Consider the following 11,291-nt stretch of genomic DNA (forward strand, 5'->3'; position numbering starts at 1 on the left):
AAGATCTTTTTTGACCCACCTCCTAGAATAACGGGAATAAAACCAAAAATAAACAAATGGGACCTAATGAAACTTAAAAGCTTTTGCACAAAGAAGGCAACTATAAACAAGACGAAAAGACATCCCTCCAAATGGGAGAAAATATTTGCAAACCAATCAACGGGCAAAGGATTACTCTCCAAAACATATAAACAGCTAATGCAGCTCAATATTAAAAAAAACAGAAACCCAATAAAAAAATGGGCAGAAGACCTAAATAGACATTACTCCAAAGAAGACATACATATGGCCAAGAAGCACATGAGGAGCTGCTCAACATCACTAATTCTTACAGAAATGCAAATCAAAACTACAATGAGGTATCACCTCGTACCGGTAAGAATGGACATCATCAGAAAAATCTACAAACAACAAATGCTGGAGAGGGTGTGGAGAAAAGGGAACCCTCTTGCACTGTTGGTGGGAATGTAAATTGATACAGCCACTATGGAGAACAGTATGGAGGTTCCTTAAAAAACTAAAAATAGAGTTACCATATGCCCCAGCAATCCCACTACTGGGCATATACCCAGAGAAAACTATAATTCAAAAAGACATATGCACCCCAATGTTCACTGCAGCACTATTTACAACAGTGAGGTCATGGAAGCAACCTAAATTCCCATTGACAGGCGAATGGATAAAGAAGATGTGCTACATATACACAATGGAATATTACTCAGCCATAAAAAGGAACAACATTGGGTCATTTGTAGAGATGTGGATAGACATAGTGACTGTCATACAGAGTGATGTAAGTCAGAAAGAGAAAAACAAATATCATATATTAACGCATATATGTGGAACCTAGAAAAATGGTATACAGATGAACCGGTGTGCAAGGCAGAAATAGAGACAGATGTAGAGAACAAATGTACGGACACCAAGGGGGGAAAATGGATGGGGTGGTGGGATGAACTGGGAGATTGGGATTGACATATATACACTAATATGTATAAAATAGTTAACTAATAAGAACCTGCTGTATTAAAAAAATTAAAAAAAATAAAGCACTGTGATTTTTAAAAAGCTTCTATAATTTTTCTGTAGGTTTAATTATAAATCATAACATAGTTATGGCATCATTTTAAGCATTATGTGTGCTAAATTCATAATTATGAATCATATATGCAGGTGAATCACAAAATATTTAATCCTTAGTTTATCTGATTTATTCATTCACTAACTAGACAAATACTTTAAGGATCTCCTCTTTCCTATGATTATTCTATCTGCTGAGGATATAATGAAAAAGATAGACTGGCTCCTCATCCTTGTAGAATTTACACTTTAGTATGTGAGAAAGGCAATAAACAGGTTAAAACATTAAAAAAAAATAGATATATTTTTTATTTTTTTAAAGCTGTTTAAAAAAAACAGCTTTAGAAATCAATGGGTTATCTGTAAAGGCTTCTCAAAGAAACTGACAGTTCGAGGAGAACTAAAGAGCAGAAAGAACTTACCAGGCAAAGAGTGGTGGTAAACTTATTTCAGGGAATATTAAACTCAAAGGCTCCAAAGTGGGAAAGAGCTTGATATGTTCTAGACTGACAGAGGGCCAGTGTGATGTTGCACAGGGAGAAGGATGAAGCATGGCATGGGATGTGCTTGAGGAGAAAGATAGGAGCCTGTCATGCTGAGACTCATAGGCCAAAGTAAGTAGTGTGAACAGAAGCCATTGATAGGTAGTTAACAGAGGAATTATACATTCTGACTTATACTGTATAAAGATAACTCTGGGTCCTTTGTGGGAAATGGATTGGAGAGGAACGGGTAGAAGTGGAGAGAGGATGGGACCAGTTCAGAATCTATTATGATAGTTCATTACATAAAACGATGATGCTTGAACAATGGTGGAGCTAAGGGAGATAAAAAGAAGTGGACACATTTGAGCAAAAACCTGCCTAGCTTTCTGGTGCAGCTTTTGATTTAATAATAATAATTAAAAAAAAAAACCAACAAAAATCAAGGGAATTGATTTCCATGAGGATCAAGGGAAATTGTGCCTACCTCAGCTCCCCATGGCATAGGCTGGCTGAGTATTCTGTTGTTCAACTGCTTAGACTAAGTGACTGCTTTTTCCCAGTAGCTGTTGAGAGTGTGTGCAATAGTCTGAGAAGCAGGTGAGGAGGAGGAGGTGGGGGGGTTGCCCTGTTTGGCACTTGGCCCTGTTATTGCTGAGGTTCCTGTTGTCTGCCTCTGAGGCCCAGATCCCACCAGGCCTCTAGAGTGCTCTAATTAGTACAACTCCTAATAGATAGAAAAGAAACATCTGGCCTGAGAGCAAAACACATTGAGAAGTCCATTTCTAAGTAAAATTAAAGGATTACTATGGCTGTTGAAAAAAAAAAAGAAAGAAAAAGTTCAAGAAACTCTCATTTCCTTTGAGTTTCACTATATCACACCCTTGCAGATTTTCTTCCATCTCTCTAACTGCTCCTTTTCAATTTCCTTTGAAGGCTTTTTCATTTCTACTCTACCTCTAAGTATTAAAATTCTAGCTCTCAACTCTAGTTACCCAACACTTTTGCCCTAGGTCTTCTCACTCATTTCCAAGGCTTCAAATATTTATGTGATAAATGTCTTATATCTCATTCTGAGTAATCTGAGTTCCAAATCAGTTTATTTTGCCTCTTAACACATCCTTCTTAAAAAGATCTCAAATATAGTATGTTCAAAACTGAATTCTTGCTCTTCTTCACATTGGAGTGATTTCTTCTCTCATTAATGATACTTCAAACCATCTAAGTTTCAATTCAAGCCAGATATGTTCGTTTAAATCTTAAAACTTCCCTCTCCACTGCTCAACTATAAAGAAACCATCACTAAATCCCGTCAATTCACTAACCTTAGTGGGGTCTATAAAATGTGGTATTCTTCCTTGACCACTTCTATGGCTTCTTCTTCTCCAACTCCCTTACTCAAAACTTGCCAGCCATCTGGTCTGCTTTCTGACCTCCAATGCTTCAAGCACTTTCATGATTCAATCCCCACCCCCCAAATGCTGTACTCTGCCTGAAATATTCTCCCCCTCTTCATCCTTGCTTCACCTTTGATGAACGTTTATTTCTACTCAGTGTCCAGAATGAACCACAAATATCACTTTATCAAAAGGGTCTTATGCAACATCTCCTCAATCTAAGTTATGTTTTCCTACTGCGTTTTCCCAAAGCACTCCTCATTTTTTTCCCCGAAAAAACCTTTATCATTGTTTGTCATGACACTCTTGTTATTATACTTTAACATAAACTATTTTGTTAACTAGTATCTTCATGGGTCCTAGAGCTACTGCAGAAGATCTGGACTTCCAAGGTAAGTGCAATAAGAATTACTACTTTATTTTGTTTGCAATATGGAAGAAATCTTTTTTTAAATAATAATTCCTAATAAAATGAGTTAACAAAATTAACTATCTTTTCAGTTAATAAAGGTAAAAATTAAAGCAGCTTCAAAATATATTGAACAAACTGAACTGCAGCAATATAACATTATAATACATGTGATTAATGTAGTTTCTGAAGTTTTAGCCAAATTTTTTAAAAAAAGATTTCACCCGGAAGAGGAATTATTGAAAATTATAAAAGCGTTTTAGCCATTGCATTTTATCACTTCATATTCCCTTCAAAATACTGTATGCAAATATTTGGATTTTTTTCATTGATATACCCTTGAGCAAATGGTTGTTCACTAGTGATATGTCATTTCTTGTGTGGTACAGTTTATTAGCTTGCTTAGAAGGCATGCTTGAAATTTAGAATTGGATACTTAAAAATTTTTAAGAACACAGAATTTCCTAAACTCTTGAAATTTAGCATTGCAGTAGGTTGAGATAATCTTAGGCAATTATTAAATTAATTATTTAATAGGTTATTTAAGTAAAACATTTTTAAATAGGAGAAAATGACAATAAAAGGGAAAGGAAAAATTCTCTATTTTCAGTAGAGAATATCTACTGAAATAGGTTATTTTAAGCAATACTATTTTTTCCCTAAAATTATACAATTTTACTTAAAATATATTTAAATATTTCCTAAAATATGTTGAAATTTTTACCATACTAAACAATTAATTATTGATTTATGATTATTGTCTAATAAAGCTTATAACTTAAACAACAATCTAGTAGTATCTACGAGGGTAAATATTATCTTGTTTTAGGGAATTCTTCACTTGTTCATTGTTTTATTTATTTTACTCTCTAAAGTAACTGAAAATGAATAATTTTATGCAAGTCCAAAGTTATATACATTTAGATATGCAAAACTCAGTAGATGAGAAAATAGGGTATTCAGAGCAACATTTTCTCATTAGCTTAACCTTCATATTTTTCTTCTCTTTATTAAGTACATTTGAAATTGTATGAAATCTGAGTTTCTTTGTAGTAATATGAAAATGTGGTTTGGAGAATGGATACTACATCAGTAATTAAATGATTGTGTCTATGTAATTCCTTGTAATTTCTTCTATAGCATTTATTTCATTCTTTATAAGATTTATTTCTAACCAGTTAAGTTTCACAAAATATAGTATCTGTAAGAAGTTCAAAGATTCTTCACTCTTTCTACCATATCAGGAAAATCGCCTTGAAAAGACCATGATAAAACTGCCAGGATTTAACTAAGAGCCCAACTATTGTTTTCTCCTCCTCTCCTCCTGTTTTCCTGAAAATTAAAATCCAGTTGCTCTGTCTGCAAAGCAGTTTTCCAGATGTCTCCAAGACTAAGTGAAAAAAACAACAGATGAAGCATAAAAATGGAAAAGGCTTGAAAAAAATGAAAGCCAGAAAAATGAACCAGGTTGAGCTCAATGTACTGTGTACAATCTTGCCTTAATTTTCTTACCGACACCTGTTAGGATCAATATAAATGACAAAACTCAGATCATTAGTCCTAAAATTAAATTCTATTAAAGAAAATATCACACAGTGTAGCTTTTTTCTTAATACTCAGTCATTCAGTTTCAGTAGTGCCAAGTCATTAAAAAATAATTTTAAAGGTCTGTGCAAGCTGAGCCACAGATATTTGTTTTTTCTAAGATCTTAAATATACATTCTTCAGTAGTGGGAAAGATGAACAATAAAGACTTCCTGCAGATAAGAAAATAAACAATTAATACCACTACATCAAAAGTGATCAAGGTTTTATTAGAAAGGGCCAGAGAAGACAGAAAAGCCCTAGAGAATTTTCCAGCTCTTCCTTAGCTATGGATAAATATTATAGAAAAAGAAAATGCAGGGACTGCTGCCAAGTTATCAAAACATATCATCAACATCCAAACAAATCCTTCTTCTCTTTTTCACAGGATTATTGATTTTATAATTTGAAATAAACTATAAAATATTACTCATTCAAATATATTTGAGGTTATTTTCTCTAATAAACTGCTAGTTTATTTTTCCTAAAGAAAATTCCTTGAATCAACTTTCCCACTTAATATCTTTACATATTTTCAATTAGCTAATATTTTGAATTCTTTATACATAGCTCCTGCCTTTTTTATTCTCTGTGCCTAAATTTTCTTCACCAGTCCCTGCATATTGTCTCCTTCTTGACAGTAGGCCTTCCTGATCACCTTATTTATGTTACACCCCTCCCATAACTCATTATATTATTTCACATTGTTTTCCTTATAAGAGATCACCATTAAAAAAAAAATAACTTGGTTATTTATATTTGCTATTTATTTTCTGTCTTCTATCTTATGAGAATCTCTTGGCCAAAACGGCAAGAACTTGTCTGATTGAGTTGCTAAAACCTGGTGCTTTGAACATCTTCTTACAGATAATAAGCACTTAATAAATATTCATTTAATTGAAGCATTGATTTTCTGTGTGTGAAGGAGAACAGTGGAGGCAACATCTCATTATTTGATGTACAACTTTTGATGACAGTTTTAACTTTATTAATGCAACTTTTAATTTATATTTATTTTATTAGCTCATTTATTAATATTGATATTAATGTTTGTCTTGCCTCTTCAACAATATTTTAATCCATTTAAACATTTGTCTTCTAGTTTTTAAATCCTTCTCAGGAACATTAGGGCTATGCATATAAAGATGGTGCTTAATAAATGTTAGTTGAAACTGACAGAAAACAAGAAAGAATCAAGAAAGCATGAAGAAAGGAAGGAAGGAAGACAGGAAGAAGTGCAACAAAAGTGCTAAGCAATAACTTTTATTTTTTTAACTTTTTTTTTGGCCCCTCAGCTTGTGGGATATTAGTTCCCTGACCAGGGATTGAACCTGGGCCATGGCAGTGAAAGCACTGAGTCCTAACCACTGGACTGCCAGAGAATTCCAATAATTTTTAATATAGCATATCCACTTATAAAGGTTTATTTTAAGGAAACAAGTATAAAATAACACTTATTTAAGAGGTAAGGTTTATTTTCTTAATTTTTTTTTTTAAAGTGGAGTCTTAACATCATTTATTTATGTACTGAACCACTGTACTGAAAGTCATCTTCATCACATAACCTTAAAATGAGCAGAGACCAATATAACACGACTATCAGATTACAGTTAGATGTCAGAAAACCTATGCTTTATCTTATACATTCCTAAACAATCACGCACAGCTTTCTTTTGTTCCAGGGGTCATTCAAGCCTATAATAAGAGTTCCAGCAAGTTGAAACCTCTTGTATCTGGTTCTTTTCAGGAAGTTGTAAACCTGCTGCAACTAAGTCAGTAGTTGTCAGCAAGTATATTAAAAAATGCCATCATTCCAACTCTCGTTAGCAAAAAGCTCTCCATCTTCAGTCCCTTCCATTAAGTTTCATTAATGGTTTGCATTTATTGTTTTTTTTTTAATATATATTTTTAAATTTATTTTTGGTTGTGTTGGGTTTTCATTGCTGTGCGCGGGCTTTCTTTAGCTCTGGCGAGCGGCGGCTACTCTTTGTTGCAGTGCACGGGCTTCTCATTGCGGTGGCTTCTCTTGTGGAGCATGGGCTCTAGGCGCGAGTGCTTCAATAGTTGTGGCACACGGGTTCAGTAGTTGTGGCACACGGGCTTAGTTGTTCTATGGCATGTGGGATCTTCCCAGATCACGGCTCGAAACCATGTCTCCTGCATTGGCAGGCGGATTCTTAACCACTGTGCCACCAGGGAAATCTCTTCATTTACTTTTTTTTTTTTTGAAACTTAAAAATATTTACTAATTCATTTATAATAGCAATAATCAACCTATTACGTGTCAGCATAAATCACGTTTTTAAGAGAAAATATCTATAGTTTCCAAAAGAGAAAATATGTGAGAAGAATGGCACTGTTTTACATTAAGTTCTTTTTACATAAATTTACATCACATTTTTTTTATTAAAACAGAAAGTCACAAAAAGTATAATCATCCTCATCAGTTAACTCAGTCCCATGTAATTAATTTTTTTATCTTAATCTTCTGTTAGCACTTTTATGAATTCATCAGTTTTCCATGAGAGTTCTGAAAATGCTTATTCATTCAGTTTAGCAGTATAGTCAGTTACCAGAAATCTGTACTTGTCACAGTCTTTTCCATATATTCCTTGAAGATGAAAACCATTTATAGGAACATTTTTGCAAAAGCATATCTGTAAATGATGAAAGACTTAAAAATGATCACAGTTAAAGATTTGATGAAAGTTCATAATCATGCAATTGACAAGAAAATTTAGTCATTTATGAGATATACATTTTAAAGTAATAACTAGAATTATGACTTATAACATTACACCAGAACATATATGATTTTTAGGAATTTCATGTAATGTCTGAAACATATATATTAACATATTTCCATACAAATAACCCAAAGAAAGTTTAGTATTAGTTTTTTTAATTTTTAAATTTTATTTTACTTATTTTTTTTATACAGCAGGTTATTAGTCATCAATTTTATACACATCAGTGAATACATGTCAATCCCAATCGCCCAATTCAGCATACCACCACTCCCAACCCCCACGGCTTTCCCCCCTTGGTGTCCACACGTTTGTTCCCTACATCTGTGTCTCAAATTCTGGCCTGCAAACTGGTTCATCTGTACCATTTTTCTAAGGTTCCACATACATACATTAATATACGATATTTGTTTTTCTCTTTCTGACTTACTTCACTCTGTATGACAGTCTCTAGATCCATCCACGTCTCAACAAATGACTCAATTTCGTTCCTTTTTATGGCTGAGTAATATTCCATTGTATATATATACCACATCTTCTTTATCCATTCATCTGTCAATAGGCATTTAGGTTGCTTCCATGACCTGGCTATTGTAAATAGTGCTGCAATGAACATTGGAGTGCATGTGTCTTTCTGAATTATGGTTTTCTCTGGGTATATGACCAGTAGTGGGATTGCTGGATCATATAGTAATTCTATTTTTAGTTTTTGATGGAACCTCCATACTGTTCTCCATCGTGGCTGTATCAATTTACATTCCCACCAACAGTGCAAGAGGGTTCCCTTTTCACCACACCCTCTCCAGCATTTGTTGTTTGCAGATTTTCTGATGATGCCCATTCTGACTGGTGTGAGGTGATACCTCATTGTAGTTTTCATTTGCATTCCTCTAATAGTTAGTGATGTTGAGCAGCTTTTCATGTGCTTCTTGTCCATCTGTATGTCTTCTATGGAGAAATGTCTATTTAGGTCTTCTACCCATTTTTGGATTGGGTTGTTTGTTTCTTTAATATTGAGCCACATGAGCTGTTTATATATTTTGCAGATTAATCCTTTGTCCATTTGCAAATATTTTCTCCCATTCTGAGGGTTGTCTTTTTGTCTTGTTTATGGTTTCCTTTGCTGTGCAAAAGCTTTTAAGTTTCATTAAGTCCCATTTGTTTATTTTCATTTTTATTTCCATTACACTAGGAGATGGATCAAAAAGATCTTGCTGTAATTTATGTAAAAGAGTGTTCTTCCTTTGTTTTCCTCTAAGAGTTTTATACTGTCCAGTCTTACATTTAGGTCTCAAATCCATTTTGAGTTTACTTTTGTGTATGGTGTTAGGGAGTGTTCTAATTTCATTCTTTTACATGTAGCTGTCCAGTTTTCCCAGCACCACTTATTGAAGAGACTTTTCTCCATTGTATATCCTTGCCTCCTTTGTCATAGATTAGTTGACCATAGGTGTGTGGGTTTATCTCTGGGCTTTCTATTTTGTTCCATTGATCTATATTTCTGTTTTTGTGCAAGTACCATATTGTCTTGACTACAGTAGCTTTGTAGTATAGTGTGAACTCAGGGAGTCCGATACCTCCAGCTCTGTTTTTCTCCCTCAAGACTGCTTTGGCTTTTCAGGGTCTTTTGTGTCTCCATACAAATTTTAAGATTTTTTGTTCTAGCTCCATAAAAAATGCCATTGGTAATTTGATAGGGATTGCATTGAATCTGTAGATTGCTTTGGGTGGTATAGTCATTTTCACAATATTGATTCTTCCAATCCAAGAACATGGCATATCTCTCCATCTGTTAGTATCATCTTTAATTTCTTTCATCAGTGTCTTATAGTTTTCTGCATACAGGTCTTTTGTCTCCCTAGGTAGGTTTATTACTAGCTATTTTATTCTTTTTGTTGCAGTGGTAAATGGGAGTGTTTCCTTAATTTCTCTTTCAGATTTTTCATCATTAGTTTATAGGAATGCAAGAGATTTCTGTGCATTAATTTTGTATCCTGCAATTTTACCAAATTCATTGATTAGCTCTAGTAGTTTCCTGGTGGCATTTTTAGGATTCTCTGTGTATAGTACCATGTTATCCGCAGTGACAGTTTTACTTCTTCTTTTCCAATTTGTATTCATTTTTTTCTTTTTCTTCTCTGATTGCTGTGTCTAGGATTTCCAAAACTATGTTGAATAATAGTGGTGAGAGTGGACATCCTTGTCTTATTCCTGATCTTAGAGGAAATGCTTTCAGTTTTTCACCATTGAGAATGATGTTTGCTATAGGTTTGACATATATGGCCTCTATTATGTTGAGGTAGGTTCTCTCTATGCCCACTTTCTGGAGAGTTTTTATCATAAATCGGTGTTGAATTTTGTCAAAAGCTTTTTCTGCATCTATTGGGATGATCATATGGTTTTTATTTTTCAATTTGTTAATATGATGTATCACATTGATTGATTTGTGTATATTGAAGAACCCTTGCATCCCTGGGATAAATCCCACTTGATCACGGTTTATGATCCTTTTAATGTGTTGTTGGATTCTCTGTGCTAGTATTTTGTTCAGGATTTTTGCATCCATATTCATCAGTGATATTGGTCTATAATTTTCTTTTTTTGTAATATCTTTGTCTGGTTTTGGTATCAGGGTGATGGTGGCCTCAAAGAATGAGTTTGGGATTGTTCCTTCCTCTGAACTTTTTTGGAAGAGTTTGTAAAGGATGGGTGTTAGCTCTTCTCTAAATGTTTGATAGAATTCACCTGTGAAGCCATCTTGTCCTGGACTTTTGTTTGTTGGAAGATTTTTAATCACAGTTTCAATTTCAGTGCTTGTGATTGGTGTGTTCATATTTTCTATTTCTTCCTGGTTCAGTCTTGGAAGGTTATACCTTTCTATGAATGTGTCCATTTCTTCCAGGTCGTCCATTTTGTTGGCATAGATTTGCTTGTAGTAGTCTCTTAGGATTCTTTGAATTTCTGTGGTGTCTGTTTTAACACCTTTTCATTTTTAATTTTATTGAGTCCTCTCCATCTTTGTCTTCATGAGTCTGGCTAATGGTTTATCAATTTTGTTGATCTTCTCAAAGAATCGGCTTTTAGTTTTATTGATCTTTGTTATTGTTTTCTTTGTTTCTATTTCATTTATTTCTGCTCTGATTTTTATGATTTATTTCCTTCTGCTAACTTTGGGTTTTGTTTGTTCTTCTTTCTCTAGTTTCTTTAGGTGTAAGGTTAGATTGTTTATTTGAAATTTTCTTGTTTCTTGAGGTAGGCTTATATAGCTATAACCTTCCCTCTTAGAACTGCTTTTGCTGCATCCCATAGGTTTTGGATTGTCATGTTTTCATTGTCATTTGTCTCTAGGTATTTTTTAATTTCCTCTTTGATTTTTTCAGTGATCTCTTGGTAATTTAGTAACATATTGTTTAGCCTCCATGTGTTTGTGCTTTTTACATGTTTTTCCTTGTAATTGATTTGTAATCTCATAGTGTAGTGGTCAGAAAAGATGCTTGATATGATTTCAATTTTCATAAATTTACTGAGGCTTGATTTGTGACCCAAGATGTGATCTATCCTGGAGAATGTTCCGTGCACACTTGAGAAGAAA

The sequence above is a fragment of the Globicephala melas genome, chromosome 3, assembly GCF_963455315.2.
Source record: "Globicephala melas chromosome 3, mGloMel1.2, whole genome shotgun sequence".
NCBI classification, from domain to species: Eukaryota; Metazoa; Chordata; class Mammalia; order Artiodactyla; family Delphinidae; genus Globicephala; species Globicephala melas.